Raw genomic sequence first — 23,917 nt, forward strand, 5'->3', positions numbered from 1 at the left:
AGGTATTTCTAGATATTGAATGCAGTCCAAATGCGAACGCGTAACATCTGTATATGGACATTCAGGAATTCTGTAATTGATTATCCTCACAACTTTTCATTGTGATCTTGTGATCACTTGATAAGTTTGCAATAATGTTTTTGCCTTTGACTCTACCTTGCTATTTTCTCTTAGTATTTAGTTTTCTTCCTCACTGTCTAAAATCGGACATTTTGTGAAACACAGGGTTGTGCAATTACTCATCTATCATGGAGTGTATTCATTGGGCGATTTAGGCTTGGAAATGTTTGGAGCTGTTTTTTTTCTGTAAAGTAAGAAATGTATCATCTGTAAGCCAGTAATATTAGATTACACGAAAGGAAGCAGTATAAACAGATGTCCTATGGGAGGTTCTGGTCTGACCCTTTCTGTGAGTCTACGTGAAAGATAATTTGTAAAAATTCTCCGAAGTTAAAAAAAAAAGAAGCCTACAGGAAAGAACAACAGCAGCAACACCCCACCCTCTCCTGCAGACAAAATAGCAAAGGCAGTTAAAGAAAAGAGGACTAAAGTAGAAAAACAAAAAGTTATAGCAGAAGATCAAAAGTTCCTGATAAGAATAAGCAGGCTTCCTTTTGGTAGTGGTTTATGTAGCCCCCGAGATGCACACTTGATAGGAGTAACGGATAGTGGTAAAATACAGAAGCCGCACAGCTCATCAAACTGCTTCTCATGTACTTCTTATGTTGATACAGTTCTCCATTAGGTGGCCGGACGCTGTCAAACTCTGGTTGGCAATGTCTATAGAACAATATCTGTAAAACATCATAATGTCTTTGTGTATTATGTAAGTGGTTGACTATTGGCTCACTCCCATTTCATTTGAATGCTGTAAATTCAGTAGAAATTTCTTGCAAATCCCCTGGTGCAGAGAGCTGAGGTGTGGTTTTCAAAGTTTTGCTAAGGCATAGACCACAAAAAATGATAGACAGAAAAAGGAATGATAGATTCTGACCAGCAGTGAGGTTTAGTTATGGAGATATGTGTTTGTCACTTTCAGCATTGCAGGAGCCCTTCAGATAGTCATGTACTGACAAGCATGAAAGCACACTGACGTGAAAAGAGTCCGTAAGAGAGAAACTGAAAAAGCAGTCCTGTGAGTTAGTCATTTCAGGAAAGGTTTAATGTATGTTGTTCAGATTTTTAAAATATAAAGCTGTTAAACATCAAGGAAAATAGAGAATCTGCAAACTGTCAGGGCACCAGTGCATTAAACAGACTTATACAGACTTAATCAGTTTAGAATATCTTATTTCTCCTCCTGAGGCCATGATTTGCTTATGCCTTTCACAGATGCATTTTACAGTGAATCTTCTGATTGTTCTGACTAGGTGTCGTAGCTTCTGACCTAATTTTTCTTTCTTTCCCCTGTAAAAAATAATAAGAGACTTGGTAAATCTGTTTGATGCAAACTGAACCGAAGCTGTTTTGAATTTTCTGGCAGTAGAGTTTTATCTGGTTCACAGATCTCGCATATAAACCCTGCTTGATGCCCTATAGAGACACAGAATGAAACATTTTCCCCAAAACAGATAAATGATGTCAAATCTAATACGATGCAAAGTGTAAGATTACCCATTGAATTTGGCTACACTGTCTTGACTTTCAAGCACGTATCTTGTCAAGTGAAATGTCAGTCTACAGCGGCATGTTGTGGGGTGAGTCTTTGAGTCACAGAGCGTGCCTTGAGTCACCCTTTGTCCTGTGAGGAGGAGGATGCCCAGCACATCGCAGCACGCTCTGCTGGAGAACGCTACTGCAGCTCCTCCTCTGGATCAGCACCGGATGAAGTCACCAGAACTTACAGCGTCAAAACAGCCAGCAGATCTCTGGAAAGCCTGCGCTGCTACTGCTCGGGATGAACAGCGACGCCTACGGTAAAGCTGCTCTTTGTCTGCTCTGTGCTGCATCTTAATTACGCTGGGATTCACAAACGAGGCCTGCAGGCTAGGACCTCACAGGTGTGTTTAGAGCAATCTGAATCCCTTGCAAAAATACATGGAGAAGCGTCCACTCCTGCCACAGAGCACAGCTGCAGAGCTGACAGGGTGCTCAGCTGGGACTCAGTTAATGTCTCTTCCGTATCTGATTGCATTTTGATGAAAGTATTTTACATCTCAGCAGAGTGCCCTAATTGCAGTGTTTCCAGATAGCCTGGGACATCTCTCTCTTGCTCTGAATTTCTTCAGCTGAAGGTATTTAATTAATTTCCCTACCAGAAAGTAATGAAATAGTCACTGGAACAAAGAGAAAGGAGAGGGAAAGAAACACAAGGCTGATTCATGTGCGGGCTCTAGTCCTTGCTCCAATGAACACTGAAGCCTCTTAATTGAAAGGTAGCATTTTCCACAGGAGAAAAAATTACCCTGGAGTGCAGCTCAGCCCTGTGGTTGGATTATTTGGTCAAGTATTAGCAGAGATCTGAGCTCTGCTAAATTGCTTGAGACTGTAAGTGGACTGGTGTAGCCAGCTGCTGGGGCAGGGGAGGTGCAGGGGAACGGCTCTTTCTGCGTAGCTCTGTCCGTATGTTCTTGGCTGCTTCCTGTTTCCTAAAAGCCCAAATACATTGTTTGCTATACAGAAGTTAAATTAGTTGGTAGAACATATGCCAGCAGTCCTTGCAATACCTGACTTTAATTTTCCTGTCAGATATAACCCCTCACGAATTTTAGGGATGCACAGACTTTGGAGCAGTGGGAACGTGGAGCTATCTACAATCTTTGCCCCGCAGTGCACCCCCAGTGGAGCTGGTTACGACTACTTACTACCTTCTGAAAAGGTAATTTTAAAACAATATGAAAATGTATCAGCAATACGAATTTGTGCTGGAATGAAAGAGGCATAACTTCAAACTAAGGCATTATGTAGTGTAAATAAACCCTGAATCAGACTCTATTTAAAACAGTGTTAAGGCAGTGACACAATGACGTGTATGTCAACGTTATCTCCCAGTTGTCATGGTTTTGTATAATTGGTCTTAATACTGTTTAGAAAGAGGTCTTTTTACAATTTATTAATGAACGAAATGTCTATGGTCAGGATTCAGCAGGCAGCTAAATGATGCAAATTTGCTGTGTCTTGTGGGCTACACATAATACTGCTGTATTATATACCATTTAATTACAGAAATAAAATATTGGTATGGAAAGAGGGACAGGACAGGGAAAGAGGTTTTGTAATTATGTGTAGATATACATGGACACCAGGGGAAGGTACAGAAAAAATACCTGGTTTTACTCAGTAGTTTACACTGGTAAATCTCTCTTTTCCCAGTGCTGCTTGAGAAATACAAAGTGATATGTAAATGAGAATGATGACTTTGGCTCACAGTTGCTTGTTAAAATCTTCTCATGAATGTTTTTTTTCCAATCACTGGTTAAATTTTGACACCCTGACAATTCAAATGGGACATAGAGTACTAATTATTTTTGTTGTTACATCATTCTTTAAAATGTTGCATTCATGCATATCAGAATTAATATTGCATGACTCAGGGGAATGGTTCTCCACAAAGGGTGAAATAATGCCATCAACCAAAACATTGCTTTTTAGTCTGTAAATACTTATGTAAGTAGCAAATGAATTATTAAAAAATAGGGTTGATTAATGAAGGATTTTCACATGTGAAAGCTAAGTTTTTTGTCGCTATTATTTGAACTAAAAAGCCTAATCAAGTCTACTGAAACATAATTGGGATTTGCATAATAGATGCTATGCTAGCAAAGGGTCAGTTGAGTTTCCACAGAAGACAATGACAATATTGTACTTGTTCAAATATGAACAGCCTTAGATGCTAAAGATATTTCATTGTGTGCTTGCATAATATGTCCTCTCATGCTGCGGGCTTGAGCTAAAAACCTGCCCTTTTAAGAGTACGCTCAGTCACATTCTATAAAATATTTAACTGCAGTTGCTACATAAAATTCTCACTCTGCTTAATATGTGACAGTTAAGATTAACACGAGTAAACAATAATTTAGCCTATATTTCAATTTCTTTACTTTCGAAGTTCAAAGGAAAACTTGGGAATGTTATAACTGTGGAGGTAGAAGCAATTCTTTTCGTGTACTGCTGCTGATGTCACATTTGTTCTATCCTAACAAGGGGTACACCTCAGCTTCTCTTTCCAACTCACTGATTTTGGTGCAAATTAGCTATACAGTGCAAATTCTGTAGACAATTCAGTCGGTTTTTTTTGAACACAGAGCAAGGTTTGTCTGTATCTGATTCCTAGGAAGCTGTTACACAGCTGGGAACAATCGCATCTGGCAACAAATCTCAGTTGCTGATTAGGAAAATAGTTGCCCAGTGCAAAATATTAAGTATCACAGTGTCTGAATCACTTGCTGCAGCTTAATGATGGCTTTAGAAGTGCTCACAGCTACTTCTTAGATACCTTAATACATTAGTGTAGCTTCTGAAATGGTGAGCAGAACAAATTTTGTCCTTTAAAACCTCCAACACGATGTTGGAGGCCCTCTGTTCCTAAATATCTAGTGGCCTCCCAAGCAGTGGGATATCCAGGCCCTTCTCAGCCTAAAGCTTAAGTTGACTTTTTATTTCGTTAGTGTCTACAGGTAGAAGCAAAGATGAGAAAACCCACTGTCTTCTCATAATACCCAAGATGCTACAATTCATTTCTGCAAGAGCTTATATTCTAATTCAAAAAGCACTACAAACATGATGTAAGGGCAAAGAGCTTTGAAGTGGAAGGAGGTAAGGTCTCTATCACTAAGCAAGTTAAATAGCTATTCATCTTTATGGTTGTGAGTCACCTGAAAGCTTTTTTTCCCTCTAATATATTCTTTATACAGTAATGCACTTGTGCATGAATGTGTATTCATAAAGCAAATAGTTAAGGCTGGCACAACAGTCCCAAAATAACAGACAAAATCCATTTTCCCCTGTTTATAGGTATTCTAAGTGCTAAAGAAAGGATCTTAGCTTAAAATTTTGTTTATCATATCCAGTATATCATATGGTCTCTGCATCTAAGAGCTGAATATCATCTTTAGCTTCCTAATGAACTAATGAACTCTTCCTCGTTCCTCCTTTCCAAAATGCCAATGACTCAATAACTAGTTGGGTGGCAGGTACAAAATTGGTAATTATGGAATTGTACAGCTATTGTGCACAAACAATCACGCATCCATTTATTCAGACATCTCTCTGGTATGGTTATGTTTATGGAAAACACTCAATTTATCTTAGAATGTAAATCAGTACATTTTATTATTTCTACACCTCCGCTGTGCCCCTGCTATTGTGGTTCTCTCAGGATGTAAGGATAGCACACTATATTTAAGTAGATAACCAATAATTACTAATATTTATTAAGACTCTGAAAGGTTTCTTGGCCTTGGTTTCTTCTCTACATGGCAGGGGAAAAGTAAGATGTATTTCTAATTAATATAAAAGCTTTAATTCTAGAGATCCAAAGGCTTTGTAAATTCAGAACCCTGGTATTGATTTTTTGGAGATCATTTGCTGTAAATTATTCACATGAAACGATTGACAGTAATGTAATGAATGGGCACTTATAGCATGCTCAGTACAGTTCTATAATGTAAAACCAACTGAAAAAGGATCTATTTTAACATGGTTTTTTTTAAGTTAACAGAGAATATCCTACCTGGGTCACAGCCAACATATATCATTTTCTCAGTCTGTAGTTATTAAGTCAGTCTCATTACATCATTCAGGTAAAATATAAAAGCAAATTCTTGCTTTTTCAGTGGAAAGTAGCTCTTTAATCCTCTGGCAGCCAGAATTTAAACCATAACAAATAAAACTTGTCTTTAATATAATTCCATTGCTATAATTTAAACTGTATCAAAATTAAGTTTGTCTTTAAAAAGCGTTTTCTGACAAGACCTTGCAGGTATCCATATCTTTTTGATTTGGATCACTTCCCCAGAAGCATGCTTTAAAAGCTTCTAGCCTACCAGCTGGGCATCCTCTGCAATTTGGAGGACTTACAGCAACTATTCCAAGTCACACAGGACCAGCCCTGAGATATAACAGGCAAAATTCTATGATGTGAAGGAATATGGGATTTCCTGCCATTCGCATACATAAGAATCTATGTCTGCTAGACCATCTAAATTAGGTTTATGGCTCCAGGATGACTTTCTCAGTTTGTGTCCAACAGAAGCCTTTCTGTCATCTCAATATCATGTTTTCCATGTCTAGACTAGTAGTTTGTCCTTGCTATATCTTATAACTTACTTACTTTTCTGCTGTTTTAAGCCCAAACTTATTCAGATGCTATAAATACTTTCCTGAATACAAATGTGTTCTTGAATTAAGACTGAGCAGTAATAAAAACTGAGTGCACAAACACTGAAAACAAAGGCAGCTTCACGTATTTAAAAAACATTCTTACATCATAATTTATATATAGTGTTGGTTGCTTTCTGTTCCTGTTAGTCAATTGATCCCTATCTTTGGTCAGAGTTTAGCAGATTGTGTCGGGACAAACACTCTTTTCTTTTTTTCACGTGTGTATGAAGCTATAATTTTGTTGAACAGCTTGTTCATAGGAGGATTGTGCCCAGCAGAAAACTAAAAGCTCTCCAGTAGAGCACTTTTTTTCTGACAGTCGGAGCGCCTGTGCTGACCCAGCCCATAATGTTTTAGCTATGCAAAGGCTCCCGAGACGCATAGTTTATTGTGCAGCAAGTACAATATTTTGTGGATGCTTATTGCCAGAGTAAATCAAAAGACATGTCAGACAAATTCATTGTCGTTGCAATCACTGGCAGGGCAGGGCCACTTTCAAGCAAGAGAAATAAAGAATGCAAGCAACTTCTCTAACTGGCAAGAATGACAAATGGAGATGAGTCAATTCTACATTTTTCTGCCAGAACAATTTCTTCTTCAGAATGCTTATTCATCCACAGTAATAGAAAACGTGTCACAAAATCACTAAGGTTGAAAGGGAGATTTTCTATTCCGACCCTCTGCTCAGAGCAAGGTCAGCCTGCTCAAAAACAGGTTCCTCAGGATCACGTCCAGTCAGGTTTTGAATAGCTCCAAGGATGGAGACTCCACAACCAGCCTAGGCAACCTGTTCATTTTCAGTCACCCTTATAGAAAATAAGGGGTTTTTTTCTTTTGTTTAAATGAGATTTCCAATATTTCAGTGTGTGCCCAGTGCCTCTCATCCTTTCACAGGGGCATCACTGAAAAAAGTCTGACCCTGTCTTCTCTGCACCCCCATGAGGTATTTGTACACATTGATAAGATCCCCCTGAACCTTCTCTTAAGGCTGAACAGTCCCAGCCTTCAGACTCTCCTTGCGTGAGAGATGTTCCACTCCCTTAAAAATCTTTGTGTAATTATGTGAGCAAAAATATTTTAAATAATATGACATGCATTAACTCCTTTGGCAAATATGAAGCTCTCATAATTCATAGGTGAAAGGATTTTTTCCTTCATTCATTAGCATGTTTACCAAGATTCTGGCATAGTAATTTCCAGACTTTTTTATTGTTTCATAAACCATACTGCTGAACTGCTGAAGCCATTTAGAATCTTTTTCCTTTTTTTTTTTTTTTCCTGACAAAAGGTATCGTTCCTTATGCTCCATTAAGAAAGTACACTGGAGTTTCTCCTAGAAAAGCACAGTACCACTTCCTTATTTTTCTGTTGTCCTCATGCACTGCAGGAAAAATTCAACAATGGAAAAAAATAACAGCTAAATGTCTTTTCCTCTAAGAGCCCATGCTTGTGCCTGAAGCAATAGGTCTAGTCATCTACAAAGACTTGGTCATTACTTGTTGAATTCATTATCATTTTAGGCTGGTTTATTTTCATACAAAAACAAGTCCCAGTTGCACAAGCACATTCGCTAATGGTATGTTGCAAACCTATGCAGATACGTAAGAATACACCTTTTCCTATTCTGCCCTTCCCTAAATCTCACGTCTTTTTCTTTTAGGTCCCAAAAAAAAAAAAAATATCATTTTTATTCCATCTAAACTCAGCCCCCAGTCATTGCTAAGCAATGAATTATTTTTAAGCACAAGACCTGATAAACAAGTGATGGCCAGTGAATACAAAATTCTCCTTCTAATTTTAACATATGCATTGAACCAATTTCTTGACTTAAATCTTATCTTAATAACTTAATGTACTCTGCAGCTTGTCTTTGACTCCATTTAAAGTGCTTTGTAGGGGTGATGATATAAAAATCCAGCGTGCAGCACTGACAGGTGCAAAGGTAGCCTAATTTCTTTTTTTTTCCTTTTTAAACTTTTTGGTCCGTGTAAGCCAGAACCAAGGAGCTACTTAAACACAGTTTCAGTCTTTATTTTATGTTTGAAAATCAAAGGTGGGCTTTTGAATGACAAAAAAGACCCCAAAACCCTGAGCTTTTCACATTTTTACTGTGTTTGATACTGAGGTTCCTTGACTATTGTGTTGAAAATGTAAAGGATCAGTATTTTGCATACAGTGCAAAACATATATACTGCAAAATATTCTCAATATCTTAAGAAGCTGGCATGATCCTTGTGCCACCTTATCTATGCAAAGGAGGAGTCATGGAGAATGGGAAAATGCTGGCTATATCTTATGATAGACTTCAACATTATTTACTTAAAATTCAAGTTGAAAGCATTCCTCTAGTATGCATTTATTTCCAAACAGACATTCATGAGATTTAACCCCCACAGAAAGGAGTTTTTAAATAACCTCAGGCAATAAAAATTTTGAACGTACTAACAGTTGCCACTGTTCACCCATCTGCCTGTTCTGGGGATGTTACCCAATAACTGTCATAATCACCATGGGTGTAAAAAACTGTCCTTTTAAAATTTAAGAGGTGCCTTGACTAATGCAATTTAGATATATATTCATCCACAGTGCAAGATTTTTTCTTTTTAGTTCCTTCAGGAGATAGATGAACAAATAGACATTTTAGATCAAATTCTGGTACAGGAATCTGGAGGTAACATTTGAATTGAGCTCTATTTGCATATCTTCAACACCGATCATGGGAATAAATCACATCTAAAAACATCATCCTAGTTATTTGTCAAATCCTTATCAGCATATAAAATAACCATCAATTTAATCATTTAAAAATAAAAGCTCACATCTTCCAAAGTAATAATTTTGCATGGCTATAACTTTCCATAACCAACACTGATATTGCTTTACTCTTAATCTCAAAACATTACCTTTTAAAAACCATGAAATTACGTTATCATTTTACAAAAGATATTACCTTGAGACTGTCATATAGTGACCAATTAATATTCCTTACTATTGCAAATTTTTTTAAGTACCAGTGTACCTCAATGAAGGTATTAAATCAGTTAGTTATCCATGTGACCCCTTCACAACGATCTGTATATCAAAACTGAATTTTTAGGAAATATATCTTTAGCTCCCAATGAACAAATAGCACACAGAAAAGAATTCCTAGATGTAATCTTCCATCTTCCAGATAACTTTTAGATGAGTTATTTGTATCCATGGATACCGAGTCATTGTGAACAGCATTCATTTTCAGCATTGCAAATAATAACGTTAACTTTCAAACCTAACCTTCAGTACTTAAATTTCCTCTGTCAAATTTCAGTGATAAACCACATATGGATACAATTAAGGCACGAAACCCAGCATTTAGTCTAATCTCCCATTTTGGACAATGATCTATGCAATCTGCTTGACATAGGACTTCACAGCCAGGACTGTGGCTGTGCTCATGCAACTATTAGTAGCTGATAGTGAAGACTGGGATCAATTTTGGTTTAATGCAATATATTTAAACCTGTTACACAGTCCAAAAGAGGGCATCTCTCATATTTATTCTACTTTTAGTATCTGAGTATGTAGCAGCCTCAACAGTGTTCAAAACACAAAGAAATGATATTGGCAGTACACCACTTTCCTGTTTCTGTTTTTATATAAAAACTGTTGCAATTATGAACCTGCCTTAATGTACTTTAGTACTAAGGGAAACATTAACCACTTCTGGAAATTCTGCTTATTTAAAAACTTACAGCTGCCCACCTCCACTGCATTTTATAAATAAGAGGAATATGTCAGTACATACAGGTACATGTATGCACATTTGTATGATAAATAAAACATATCCCTCTTTTCCTACAATCTCACTTTAGTTTTTACCTTTCATGCCTTTTCTGAAAGGAGCACAAAGCCAACAACAAAAAGTAGGAAAGCAAGATGGTCATTTTTCAAATTGAAGATGGCTGTAATTTTCCACACCAAAGGGCACAGTGGAAAGAAGGTTTGATACTTACTTGTTCAGACTGTAACAACCCACTCCGTTTGCCAACATTTCACACAAAACTACTAGCAGGCACGGAAGGTCAAATCCTTGTTGAAATTTGGACCCAATTTTTCTGGCATATTTTCATGGAGAACTATTCTAGAAGTTTGAAAGCAGCAGAAGGCTTTATATAATATTGAGTTGTATAATGTTCAGCAAACATGATACAAAAGGTTTTTTTCTTATGAAGCTTTCTCTTTGCGGTATTTATGAAGTATTTCTTTTTTATATATTATGAAGTATTTCTTTTTGCAAACTATACAAGTGTGTAATAAGCTACCAGATGGACTTTAATATGACTATTGTTAATATTCTGTTCCATTTATATCTATTAAAAACAAAAGTTTTAGGAAAACAAGAGATGTTGAATATTACCTTAAATGCTCATATGATATGTCGAATGCTTATATGGTTGTTTGCATCCCTTTATAGGTGTTACTTCTTCCAACTATTTTTTTTTCCTTATTGCTGTTACCTGCAAGAATATCATTACCACTGAAACATTTCCACTTATAAGTTAGTTAAATATAAGAAAGAATTTTAAAATAGCATGCATTTTCTATTGAAACATCCATCTAATTAAATTATGCCTAATATGATTTTTATTGTATAAGGTCACTTATTGCAAAATCATTTTTATTATTGGAAGTATAAATTAATTCTGAATATTATTTAGAACTACTACATGATATGAACTAACATGTGACAGATGTATCATGTTTTAGTGCCACAAAAAATGGCGCTTTAAGTCAATATTTCATAATTCTATTTAACACTGCACAGAGTGATTATTATTTAAATATGTTCTCAGTGCCTTTTTCATACAGAACATAGGTGCAGGGTATCAGATTATACACATTAAAGCCTGATTAAATCTGTTTCCACTTATTTTTACTGCAGGTCTTCTCGTCTTATTTTATTGTTAACATTTTAATGGAATTTGCATACTACAGTGCAGAAGTATCTCGAGTCCACCTCTCCTGTTCAGGAGACATACAGTTATTAATTCAAATACCCTGTAAGCGTACAGACTGGGAAGCAGGGAGACCAATGTAATTAATTTACTTAGAAATGTCATAAAACTCAGTGATGTATAATGAAATTACACAGCAATAAATATGTAAGCATCACTTAATTCCATTATAAAGTCTGATGTGACAGAAGTAATGATGAATAGTAATGTAGGATGAAGCTTACTCTTGGTGATGAAACATTTTTATTAGAGAGGTCAAGTTTATGGTACTAAAGATGCAGATTTCTTTAAGAAATGTCCATGAGTTCATACTCATCAGCAATTAAAATTTGAAAGATTCACTGATAAGTATCCTAAACTAATTTAAAATAATATTTGACTGGGGTGTAAGCTTAAAGACATTATTGATAAATGGATGTAAACATCAGAAGAAAAAAATCCAGTATTTTACTTTAACTTGTGTTCTTAGTCAAGAAACACCATATAAATAAAAATAAACCAAAACCTTAAAATCCTCCCCATACTTGAAATAGTTGTCTTTACACTGAAAATACTGAATCATGTAAGATATAACAGTATGACTCCTTGTAAAACTTAATCAAAAATATCCCTGTGGACCAGAGAAACAAATAGTTTTTTTTAAAATTGCACAAAATCTATGCTGGAAGAACATCTGGAAAAATAAATAATAAGAAGAAAAATATACTAATTAGGCAATGGTGAGTTAAGTTTCAGTCAACACACTAATCTTTCCTCTTAAAGACTGTGTCTTTTGCATTTTGATAAGACAGTATAAGTACAACTGAAAAGTATAATCATGCATTAGACAGTTATTAAATATATATTAAGAGTGTGGTATGTAGAATTTTAACCTTATATCTCCCTGCATGGAGGCCTCTCTATATCCTTGCAGTCTTTGGGATGACAAGATGAGCTGACCTCCTGAGATACTTACCAGACTTTTTCCTAAGACTTTATGTTAAACAAAAAAAATAACTCTCCATGCTTTGTTCCACATCATGCTCAGACTTGCAGGATGAAAATATACATTAGCTGAGATAAGACTTGTCATAAAGGCCTTTGCCCACATCCTAATGCAGTCCTCATGCACAGCATGACAATTAGAGTGAAAAAGTCTGCTAGATTGGCTGTGTAAAAGGAACTGGAAAACTGTATCATTGCAGATACATACCAAAATGCAAAAAAAAAAGATACACATGGGACTGCTTTAGAATTATAAATTGGTGTAATTTATCAGAGTTCATCCGCAATATGGAGAAGCCAACAGATGCAGAATTGAAACTGCCAGCATTAGCACAATATCCGTATTTTCATTCCTGACCCTTTCACACCTTTCAGCAACAAATAAGTACATTAAATCTAAAGTTCTCAATGTGAGTATTGGAAGGGTTCATGTGTTTGAAGGTAGGAATCCTTTATTAAAATTCAAGTTTACTTCAGAAAGGTTTAAGAAGTGATTATCCTGAACAGTCAAAAAATTGGTTCCACTTAAGACCAGTGAGAAATAATATATAGTTAGCAATTATAACAGCAGCACATTCTTCTAAATAATTGGAAGAATTCTGAACTTATACTGACAATAGTTACCTACCACGAGTGCACTAGAGAAAGTAAAGAAAGTTCTGAGATACAACTGATGAGTTTTCAGCACGGAATCAGATAAACTGAAAAGCTTATATCCAGGTGAAAAGGGAAAAAAAATAGTTGAATAAACTGTGATTTTAAAATTATAACTTACTAAAGGCAGTATAGTGCACTTTTATGAGGATTGCCAGGCATAACATGTTTTCATATTTATACACAAAAATATATGTATAATATATTTTATATTTTTGTTGTCCTTGAATGAGGGATGTGAAGCGGAGGAAAAGCTGTTTGTACAGCTCTACCCTTCTGACCCTCTTTTTCTCTCTGTCTCCTACAGTTTAGGAAAGGAGTTAGCAATCTTTCAAGACTATGGTCAATCTTTCAAAAGCTATGTTTTTCTTACCCCAATTCTCTCTCAAAACATCTTGCTCAGGACTCTGTTGTTTCCTGTTTGCATGACATTTAGTCAAATTGTGACCCTAAATAAGAAGACCAAAGTAAGCACACAATAGCCAACAGAGGGAGAGTAAAAGTTAAAAAATGTCCCTGTTTATCATAACTACGATACGTATTTTTGAGTGGACTTTTACTTATTACCAAAAGAGATTATAAGGTACAACTCAAAATAAAACTGCCTATTCATAAAACTAAAATATATATCTCCTAAATAATTCAGAAAACGTCATTATTTTACATTTCCCAGTTAAATGTAATTAATGCCGGGAGGCATCACAGACAGCTTGAAAAATCAGAGATGTCAAAAATTCTAGCAATGTCCTTTTCTAGTAAATCTCTTCTGTAAATAACTGTAGATCAAACAATAATTTCTTCATATAAAGGGATTTGCATATTTTTCTGCCATGTAACTAAAATAGGCATCAGTTTTTTATAAACTAAGAGTTCTTTCTGAATTTATTTGTAGTGCTTCCTATGGTTCCTATATGTATGCTGAAAATACATATTTCCCTTTAAATCAGGAAAAAGATGCAAGAGTAAGGCCAGGAATGAGATCTGATGTTTTCCTTGGTTTGCATGAAGGGAAGGAGTTTGACGTGTCAGAGAAGATTTTTCTCACTGATTCAAAGCTGACGAGAGATGCAAAGTCTGGTCTCCTGAAGGATCCCTTCTTTTGCATGATTCACTACTTTTGCACAATACACTAAAGCCACAGAAAAAAACGTGCAATCTGTTTGCGGGTAAAACTCTCACATTCCAATGAGAAGAGGACTTGACCCGTGCACTTTTTACTCCTAGCTAGAAGTCTGAACATAATTCATCATAAGTATGTTTCTTTTGCACCACATGGTCTCTAGTCATGAATAATTCTTTCTTGATAGATACATAAGCAGACTTTCCGCATATAAGGGTGCAGAAAATAACAGCCAAAGGTTTCAACAGACATTATGCTCGTCTTTCCAGTCGTACCCATTCTCACTTAAGATCATGTTGTAGTCAGAACTCTAAACTTTTTGCTGAGTATGATCATTAAAATGATAAAAGTGTGATCTTCCTACTGCTATTGATTTTTCCACTGTGTTTTCAGCATGAACATTCTCTGCTCCTGAGAGCACTCCAGCTGTGCTGCACAACAGGATAAAAAACATCATTCTGTTTCCCTGAGAAGCTGCTTTTTTCATCTTCTGATCTGACTTTTCCAACTCCAGTTTATTTTTCTTTACACAAACCAGTTTGTGGATTAAAAGAGAAAAAAAATTTAAAAAACAGTCAAATGAAAAGGATATAAATGAAGAAATTACCTAGAAGTTGTCAAGTTCTTTCGAAGGTTCAACTGAAATATATGCTTTCTAGATTTCACCTTTTACTTTAAAGGTTAAAGGATGCAGCTGGAGTCTTGATGAGAAGGAAGGTTTTCTGGTTTTTTCAGTGATTCCAGGTAACTGCCTTCCTAAGGAAAGCAAAGAAAATAGAAAATATTGTGATGTGGATAGTTTTAATTTTGGTTTTAATGTGAAGATGTTTGAGGTTTTTTGGACTTTATTTAGACTGTCAGAGTGTATTTTTCACAGCAACTGTAGATACAGCTCTCCTACATATGAAAGCACAACACTGTCTGTATTTTCTCTGAGCAGTAGATCACAGGTGTTTTTATTTATTTCATGAATCATTCAAAATTTGTTTTAGTTATTCTATGAAGTAAGAATAGACTGTACCCTCCTTGGCAAAGAGAAAAAGACATAGTATTTTTGTCTGCTTTTCAACAACACACACTCGATTAACCTCACCTTTTTTTGTTTTTAAGCTACAGTGCCATAAACTACATCAATTTATCCAACAATTAAAAAAGAAACTTAATCTTTTCCTGCTTTACTATGAATTCGTTCTTTGCTGTTCAGGAACACAGAACATGGATACCTATCTTCTGCAAACTCACAAGCAAAACCGGCTCTAACTGAGTAGGTTTTAATATAGACAAATATTAAAAGTATGCCTGGAAAGAACTAGACAGACATACTATGGTGTTAGATGCTACATATGTTCTGTGTAATCTCTATTTTCCCTCAGTTGGTCATGATAGGATGTTACCATTAACAATTATCAAGCATTTAATAAATGTAATTAATTACACTGCCTGCAAAATATTTTCTTTATTTTTAATTTGTAGGTTTTAATCTCTGTGGTATACACTGAACGTCATAATCCTGAAACTGTTTAACAGCTGCTGTTGACACAGAATGCTTGGTCAGACATCTTGGTAGAAGCAATCAAGATGTACATGCAATGTTTCTCAATTGCCATTGAGTAGACTGGGATATTATCTATCCTTAATGACCTGCAGTCAACAGCAGAACCTAGGAGGAAAAAATGCTCTAGGACTTTTTTGCAGCATTTTGGAGCTCAGATCAGACCTTCGTGAGTCTTCAGGTGACATGTTCTAATACTTAATCAAAATTACTATTATTTCAAGCAACTAGAAGTGCATCACAAGCATTTTCACGCAATCAAGAATCACAGGCTCAAAAAACGATTGAGGTGGAAAGGGACATCTCGACATCATGTCCAATCTCAACACAGAACAGAGGTGGTGGCCTTAGAGAGGATCATGTCCAGATGGCTTTTGAATATCTCCAAGGAAATGCAGTTCACATTTGTGGGTCTTCCTAGAAAAATTGTAGGGACACAGTAGGAGTTGGAGGACAGAGATATTGCTATTAGGATCACACTAAGTGTGATGATACTAAATTGCCTTTGTAGCTATGCTTTTGTTGTCCATGGCTTGAAAATCCACTGAGAAGCAGTGACAATGTTTTAAAGATGGCATAACACAAGGGCTTTCGTACCACCTGACTTTGGGCACCCAAATTAAAAAGTTGAGTCAAATACTCTTCCTAGTGATTTCTAGTCGTTTCAGATAGTTACAAGTACTATGAAGGAATTTACATAATGTCTTCTTGGATTGTCATCTAAAGGCTTCCACTCTCTCTAGTTTGCCTGTAGAGGGAGCCTAGGGAGGATAACCATCTACCAAATCCTGGTAGTTATGACATCTCCCAGTCTTGCCCAGAGATACAATGCAGGAAAACAAAATGCTGTGCATTGCATTTGCAGCTCCTCACTCAGATTAGCTAAGAAGCACTTCATTCCCTGTTCTGCTAACAACTGTTCTGCTAGTTGTTAGTATTCCGAATTAAAATTATCTCCAGTGTCTGGGATAATATGAATAAAACAAAAAACCCCTACAACTGTCATAATATATATCTGAATGTGACAATCTATGTTAATTCAAAACGTCTATATTTCATGCTTACATTCATAACCTATTTAAAAGCCCCTATAATAGACTCCATCAGAAACAACAGGAGGGCTCTCAGGTGCAAATGCAATAAATATACTTTCATAGGCTATTCATAAACGTACCTTGTGGATACTGTATTGCTTATTTAAAGTTTCAAATTTATCTCTTCCTGATTCTAAGCATACCTAAGAGTAGTAAGAAAGTTGTCAATGTACATATCTTATTTTTCTTCACAACCCTTAAGCTACCACAGCCATTGCACAAGTTTTTTCCTTAGCCTGCATATATTTAAAATACCACAGACCAGATTTGTTTCATTGTTAGTACCTAGTGAGTAGGTTTTGCTGAGCCCATGATATTTTGAGTAAGTAGACAGGCTCAGATTAAATTTACCAAAATCACTTAGAGCGACAATTGATACTGTGAAGGCATCTCCTCTCCACTCCCAAAACTCAAATCGGAAAAGGCCTGACTACCAGCAGATGTTTTATGGGAAGGTGAGAATAGGATTGATACTTGAAGGTATTGCATGATTCATTGCAGTGTTTCTGCAAGCTGTTATCAGAAAGACTCTATGCCTTTTTGTGTATTGCTGGTTTTGTTCCATAAAATTTACATTTTAATCTACAGGGAATTTCATGTTGTTCTGTCAGAGTAGCAGCAGATACTCCAGGAAGAGTTCAGTTTACTAGTACAACTATCTTCGTATTATTTTATTTTCATGTAATGAGATCCATTTTTTGCCTTGAAATAACAGAGCAATCATATTTAACTTGTCTTAAATTTTGTATTGAAATGTGGATAAGTCAACAGACACCCTGAAGATGTGCTTCTCTGCTCATCTTCATTATGGCAAATGTGAAGTATACTATGTCTCTCTCGCCCTCTCTCTTTCCCCTTTTCTCACAGAAAGGTGAGTTGATGTAAATATTTTACATGTCAATATTTTTACTTAAATTTGCATGTACCTACATTTTTATTTAATTATTCCTTATCTAATACATGCATTTACATGTAAATATTTTTACACGCTGTGTAGATGTACACTGAAACCTAAATTGCTATCTGCTGTCCTGGGATTAAAGGTAGCCCCCTGGACTTTCATATCCTCTACTGTCTTTTCTTGTTCTTTCTATTTTGTTAAGTCTATGCTTTGCCCTTCACTACTTCAACCTTCCTCCATTAGACCGTTCAGCATCACTTTTCTCTCCCTTTTTTCGGTCACGACACTTGCGAGCTTCCATATCTGCTTCTTAATGTTCCCTCATTACCCTGCATGTAAAAGAAATTGAGTTCTCTGTGGCGTAGCACAGTCAGAGCACAAACTCTAATAGTATCATTTAAAAGAACGTTCAGAACAGTATTGCTGAAAACTATGCTTGAACAGCTCAAAACTACTGTTCTCATTAACAGGATGCTTTTTCTGAGCCAACTGAGAGAAAGTCAGTGGATCTTTATAATGAAAGGTGCAGAAACATGAGGGGGAAAATGCAACAGCAACAACAAAATGTTGAAACGTGTTCTGGCATTGCAAGGTGTCAGCGCTCTGCTCTGACAGAACTGAAGTTAATATAAGTTTTGACATAGACTTTAATGGGAAAAGCCCTCAGTTCACTGTGAAAACTAATGTCTGGTTTTTGTTTGCTCTTCGTGACAAGCCTATGAAAACATATTACCTGCTGTCTGAAAGTGGCATATATATATATATATATCTGCTATTTATATTAGAGTAGCTCCCCCTCAAAGTCTTTACAATGTGTTTTGTGCAGTTTTTATGACTTCAGCTTTGGGCAAGGATATGAAGGTTCTAAAAGCATAATATCCCCACATGGGATACTTCCAGTTTTCATTAACAAAATTAAATAGCCTGCACTGGATTTTGAATCCATCACTTCTTTTTTTAAATTTCAATAGGATTGCAACTGAATGTGGGGAAAATATACTTGTCTAAACTACTGTATCTTATCCTGAAAGCACAACATGACAGCTAGAAGGCAGACTACCTGTGGTTGAATTAGACATGACATACATGAATTCACTCACTTATTAAGACACCAATTTTAAGGAGGTTTTATTTTAAATCCCTAGTTTCTTCACTGAAATAAACAGACATTCTGACCCTGTAGCTTCAAGAAAAAAATGTAACTTATAATACTGTGTGATGGCTCTTTTTTGGTCTCAAAGAGGTCCTCCGGATATTTTTCACTCCGTGCTCTCTGAATGCAATGAGAGGGCAAGTGAGATAACGTACCCCACAAGCTTGCATGTGCCTGTGACATTTGTCAAAGCTGTTACATTCGATGACAGCTGAGAGGTGTGCAGTCATCTGATTGTGCAGGCAAGTGAATCCCCTTGTCATCACTCCGCAGCCTAAAAACTGCTTGGTCCTATGCCAGAAACACTGCAGTTTTAGCAAATGCAGCTTGTTGATATACCACTATTGCTAAGACCTGGCAACACGCTCAGGTTAATGACAGCTGCTCTGTCAACTGCTTCCTGATACAGCATTGTTTACAGATTAAGGAGTAAAGGCAATGTTTCCATAGGTTATTTTAGGTATCGCATTTGAATGTTTGTCTGGTTTTGTTGGTTTTGTGTGTTTGTTAACTTTTTGGGTTAAGCTAGCATGTGAGCAAACTGGTAAAATATACTTCTACATATGACAAAGAAATGAGTTGTTGCTATTGGGACTTTTCAAACAATATTCACTACTCTGGAAGACTAAAACGAGATTCTGTATTTCATCTCCCCAAGAAAAGGCAAGAATGAGACCCTTTCCACCAGGATAACAGTTAAACTATTAAGTAGATGTTTAAATGCATGCTGTTAAATTTTTTATCTAACTTAGACAGTGGTTAGAGTAATTGCTGAATCCAAAGAAGGCCAAAGGCTTATTTTAACATCTGATTTGGCTCTGTGGATGACCTCCTGACTTTACTAAGTCGAGCACAAACCTCTCATTGACTGCAATGAAGGCAGTATTTCATCCTGTCTGTGTCACTAAAGTGCAGCAAAATATACTCAGGTTTTGGCAGACTCTGCACAATTTCTGTCTTCCACAGTTAATGTCAGACCTGAACCGCTTCTGTATAAGACACCACAAAATTTCTACTCCTTTGGAGACTTTCATCATTTCATACAAATTAAATCCAGAGATACCATTACATGATCCTACACGTACCATTGCTTCCTAAGGTGCAAATGCAGAATAACAAAGAAAAATCTGCAGGGTCTCAAGCAGCCTACAGGGAGCTGCAGCATATTCCAGACACACAGGCAGCCGAAGGCCTCAAAAACACCTTTTCATCTCTATACCCTGCTGTGCCATCCTTCTTTAGAAATTTCAATTACTACATTGTCTGTCCCTCTGCACATCAAAAGTCACTAGGTTTCTCTCAGATATACTCTGTCAGGTGAAAAAACTTTAGTGTAGTCAGCAAAATATTTCAATCTTCAGAAAAATTAAAACATGAGGTACAGGTAGGGTACAGCACACACTAAGGAACTGCTAGTGCCCGAGGTCCCAAACAGACAGAAACCTCTGCTGCTGTTCCTGCCCTTCCCTTTCAAGTTCTATAAGGCCAGGGGAACTTCTCAGCCTTGAAAATTTTTTTCTTCTTCTGATCTACATCTCTTGCTGAATTCATATCTTTTATGCCTCCAGGCACTAACCAGGACATCTTAATGGTAAATGGAGAACAGCATTAGTCAGATATGCTGGCTCCCTGCAACCTTAAACAACCTTAAATAACAGAGAAGCATGGAGAGTGGCAGAGAACTCAACAGGAATATGGATCTGAAGATATGGAGGCACAGAATGAGGAGGTGCAGCATCCAGCAGAGATGAAGATCCTGTCCTGAATCAGTGCATGGACTGTTTTTATTTGCCATTGACACATACTGATAACTACGGTTGTTAGCTGGAAACAAACACTATGTTGCCCTCTTGATCAACAAAAGTAATCTATATATGTATGTGATTTTTTTAAGTGCTCCCTAAACACACTGCCCCCACACACATACCATTAGTACTCAATTTGTGTACTATTCTCAAGTTCTAAGTCCTTCACATCTTATCAAACCAACATTTGCTGTCTTTAACATCTTCTGTTCATGATCTAGCAAGAGCAAGAGAATTATGACAGCCTGTCGCGGACGGAGTGATTAACTTCACTAGTTAGAGTGAAGCAGAGAAATATGTATTAAGGTGAAACAGTGATTTAACAAAACCAGTAGTGTGATAAAACCAGTGGTAAATGCGATAGTGTTTACAAGATTCGATGTCAGGGTACACTCTATTATTTACTGCACAGAGGACAGGGTCAGACAGAACTGTCAGGGAGACCCTCCCGTTGAGTCACGAGGTTCAGAAAGGACCCCCTTGCTTTCTAAACTCCTTCTCAGAGAGGAGTCTAGGTGCGGCTGGATCCAATCCTAGTCCCAGACTTGGTCAACGGTTTATGGCTAAAGGATTATATATGCACAATTAATCCTTTACATTACTTAGATAAAATTTCAAAGTTTAGCATGCTATTAGTCACTTACCGAAACTGTTGCGGCAAGGATTCCCTCAACCTCGAGGAGTAGAACTGGAAACTCTGTTGCAGCAAGAAATCTCTCAACCTCGAGGAGTAGAACCTTCAGTGAGCATCCTCACCAAAGGGGAGATCCTGGCGTGCAGCCCACTGCCATACAGGAGAGCTCAAAGGGGCTCTGGGGCTGTCCACTATTTATACAGTAAGATAATTGACCTATAGTCATATTTTCATGGCAACAAAATTTCTAGGTCCCCACTCCAGACAGTATTTTGACTCTGCTGCCAGCCATCCCCCAGAGACCAGGTGCAAGTTATCACAGCTGCTGTTGTGATGGCCTTGGTGGCCAAGGCCGGGCAGGAGCTGAGAGGGAGGGGGGGGGGGCAAACCAGGGAGAGCACACCTAATTCTAGCAGAAATCATTTAATGGTCTTACTTAGTGACAATAAATAATCCTAACCAATGCTGAGATTCTCCTTGATTTTGTCAAAAAACTAAGAGAGTTTTCAAGTGAAGAAAACCGCAACTCTAAAACCACCTCTATAAAAGATCATTGCTGTTTCTGGTCACTTGCAAATGAAGTGACCACCACATTTTCTAGTTTTCTAAACAGAAAAAAGGTCCTGTCTTTTCAGCCACAAAGATTCAATCTGGGCTCCAAAAGATATTTCCTCCACCAGTGTCAGTATCAAACAAGAATCAACTGATCAAAAAAAGTGTTTATCAGTCATCTATTATGAAGTCTTGACTACTGGTGATTGTAGATAAATCAGAAAGCACAAAACAGCACTTCCTTGGGTTCCAAGTTCTTTTTAAGTCTAGTTGAGGAGAAAAGAGTCTTTTTACTTGTAAAGGCAAACAATTTCAATATGTACTCAGTGACAAATCATAAATAAGTCTCTCTATTCAATCACTTCTACCAAAAAATTTCAGTGTTTTTGACATACAGAAATTGAATATAAGTTTAAAACATTTTTATAATAATCTTGATAATAATAAAATATAATTTCTAAAGAGCTACTTATTTTACAAAATGCTGATGTTGAAATGGCTAGACATATTGAGAGTGGTTCTGCTCAGCCTTGTGCTGGATCTGATGCTGTTAATTTTTTATTTATTCATGAACTAAATGGAGGAGTAGACAGTGTGCATAGGAAGTCTGTTGACAAAAACAAGCTGAGAAGAACTGCAAATATATTAGAAGAAAAGCTTTACATTATAAATTATTGTACAGTGTTCAGTTTGGGGGTCTGGATCATATTCTTATGAAGAGAGGTTGCAACTTCCTCAGTGTGACAGAGAGAGGGCTGAAGGAGTACCTACAACTACTTCAAGGGATAATTTACTCAAATTCTTCTCAGTTGTGTCAAGCAAAAAAGCAAATTGCATGTGAGGAAGGTCATATCGGACATTAGGAAAGAATTTTTCACTATGAGGGCAGTGGATCACTAGAATGGATTATACCAAGAGGAATCTTCCTCCTTGGAGGTTTTCAAGAGGTAGCAAGACAAAGCCATGGCTGGTCTGGCCAAGGATATGCAATACTCACACTTCAAACTGGTGTTTTGGACTAGATGACCTTGGGAAATACCAATCACCGTTCCTGTCATTCTGCAGTTCTGTGAAAATACTCCTGTAATGGCAATAGTATAATAAAAAGTTTGCAGAAAATAAACAAGGGCAAGATAAATGCAAAATTGATGTGAGTTGGCTCACGAGTCAAATTCTGGAGTCTATTGCAGATCACAAAATAAACATTAGCTAATGATATCAAGCTGTCACAAAAAAGGGAAAGTGTACTTGAGTGCATAAACAGACAAGATGTCAGAGGAATTCCTCCTGATTTATTCAGTACACGGCATGCTATGTCCCTTTGGAGCCAATTTTAAAATGTCTTAGCAAAATCTTTGAAACACCTCTTAGGGAGAAAAAGACGACAACCCGTGATTTCAAATAACCAACACTGGCTTCAGTTTAGATTATATTTTTTTCTGGAGCTGCTCCAAAAACACTTTAAGGAATTAATGATCATTATTCTCAGGTTACAGACAGAACAGACACGCACACACACAAAAATGAGTAATGAAGGATCATCACCTAATCAGTTGAAGCAGCTCAAAACTCTACTGCATCAATAATACATACTGAAAATGTCAATTTGACTTAAAGTAAGTGTTGAACATCAGGGGTTTTGTCATTTTTGTGTAATCATTATTTCTAGTTCATATAGACATGTTTAATTATTATGATAAGAAATACTACTTTTAGTAAAGCATGTCTCCAATCATCATTGTACATGTACCAAAGAGAAATGTAGAAGAGGTGCAATTAAAAATTGGATTTTGGTTTTAAGTGACAATTTCCATTATGTTTTAAATGTGGAATGCTACAAGAACTTGTCATACCTTTTAACCTAGGATGAAGCCTTTCCCAGCCTTAATGTCATGATCTCTGTCAAATATGCTTTTTCTACTGGCAGTACCTAATCTTCAGTTTCATTCACGTACAACTAGAGGAATAGTATTGCAAGAGCCAAAATGAGCATCTGTTGCTTTCTTCCAGTTCCCAACCAGCCAAAGAAGATCTGGGTGGGGGAAAAATATCGACTATAGTTTCTGTTTTCTAAGAAAATTCCTTAATACAGGATGCAGAAAATGAGATTATGTCTACAGTTGAGCTTGCCACATACTATTTATCAAATACAC

At 36.6% G+C, this 23,917-nt stretch overlaps 1 long non-coding RNA gene across 3 annotated transcripts in view; it reads right to left on the bottom strand.

Annotated features, from left to right (window-relative positions):
• LOC106890117 overlaps positions 1-23,917 on the bottom strand; it is a 102,916-nt gene that overhangs the window by 23,534 nt on the left and 55,465 nt on the right. Inside the window, exons 8-13 of one of the 3 annotated variants that reach the window (XR_001412469.1) lie at positions 22,762-22,845; positions 14,681-14,829; positions 13,327-13,402; positions 10,718-10,817; positions 10,314-10,441; positions 1,360-1,407 (exon numbers count right to left, since the gene is read on the bottom strand). This is a non-coding gene — a long non-coding RNA (uncharacterized LOC106890117). Of the gene's footprint in view, positions 1-1,224; positions 1,408-10,313; positions 10,442-10,717; positions 10,818-13,326; positions 13,403-14,680; positions 14,830-22,761; positions 22,846-23,917 lie in introns of those variants that run through there. The other 2 variants (XR_001412468.1, XR_001412471.1) reach the window with 2 other exon arrangements.

The sequence above is a fragment of the Calidris pugnax genome, unplaced genomic scaffold, assembly GCF_001431845.1.
Source record: "Calidris pugnax isolate Ruff unplaced genomic scaffold, ASM143184v1 scaffold15, whole genome shotgun sequence".
Lineage (NCBI taxonomy): Eukaryota > Metazoa > Chordata > Aves > Charadriiformes > Scolopacidae > Calidris > Calidris pugnax.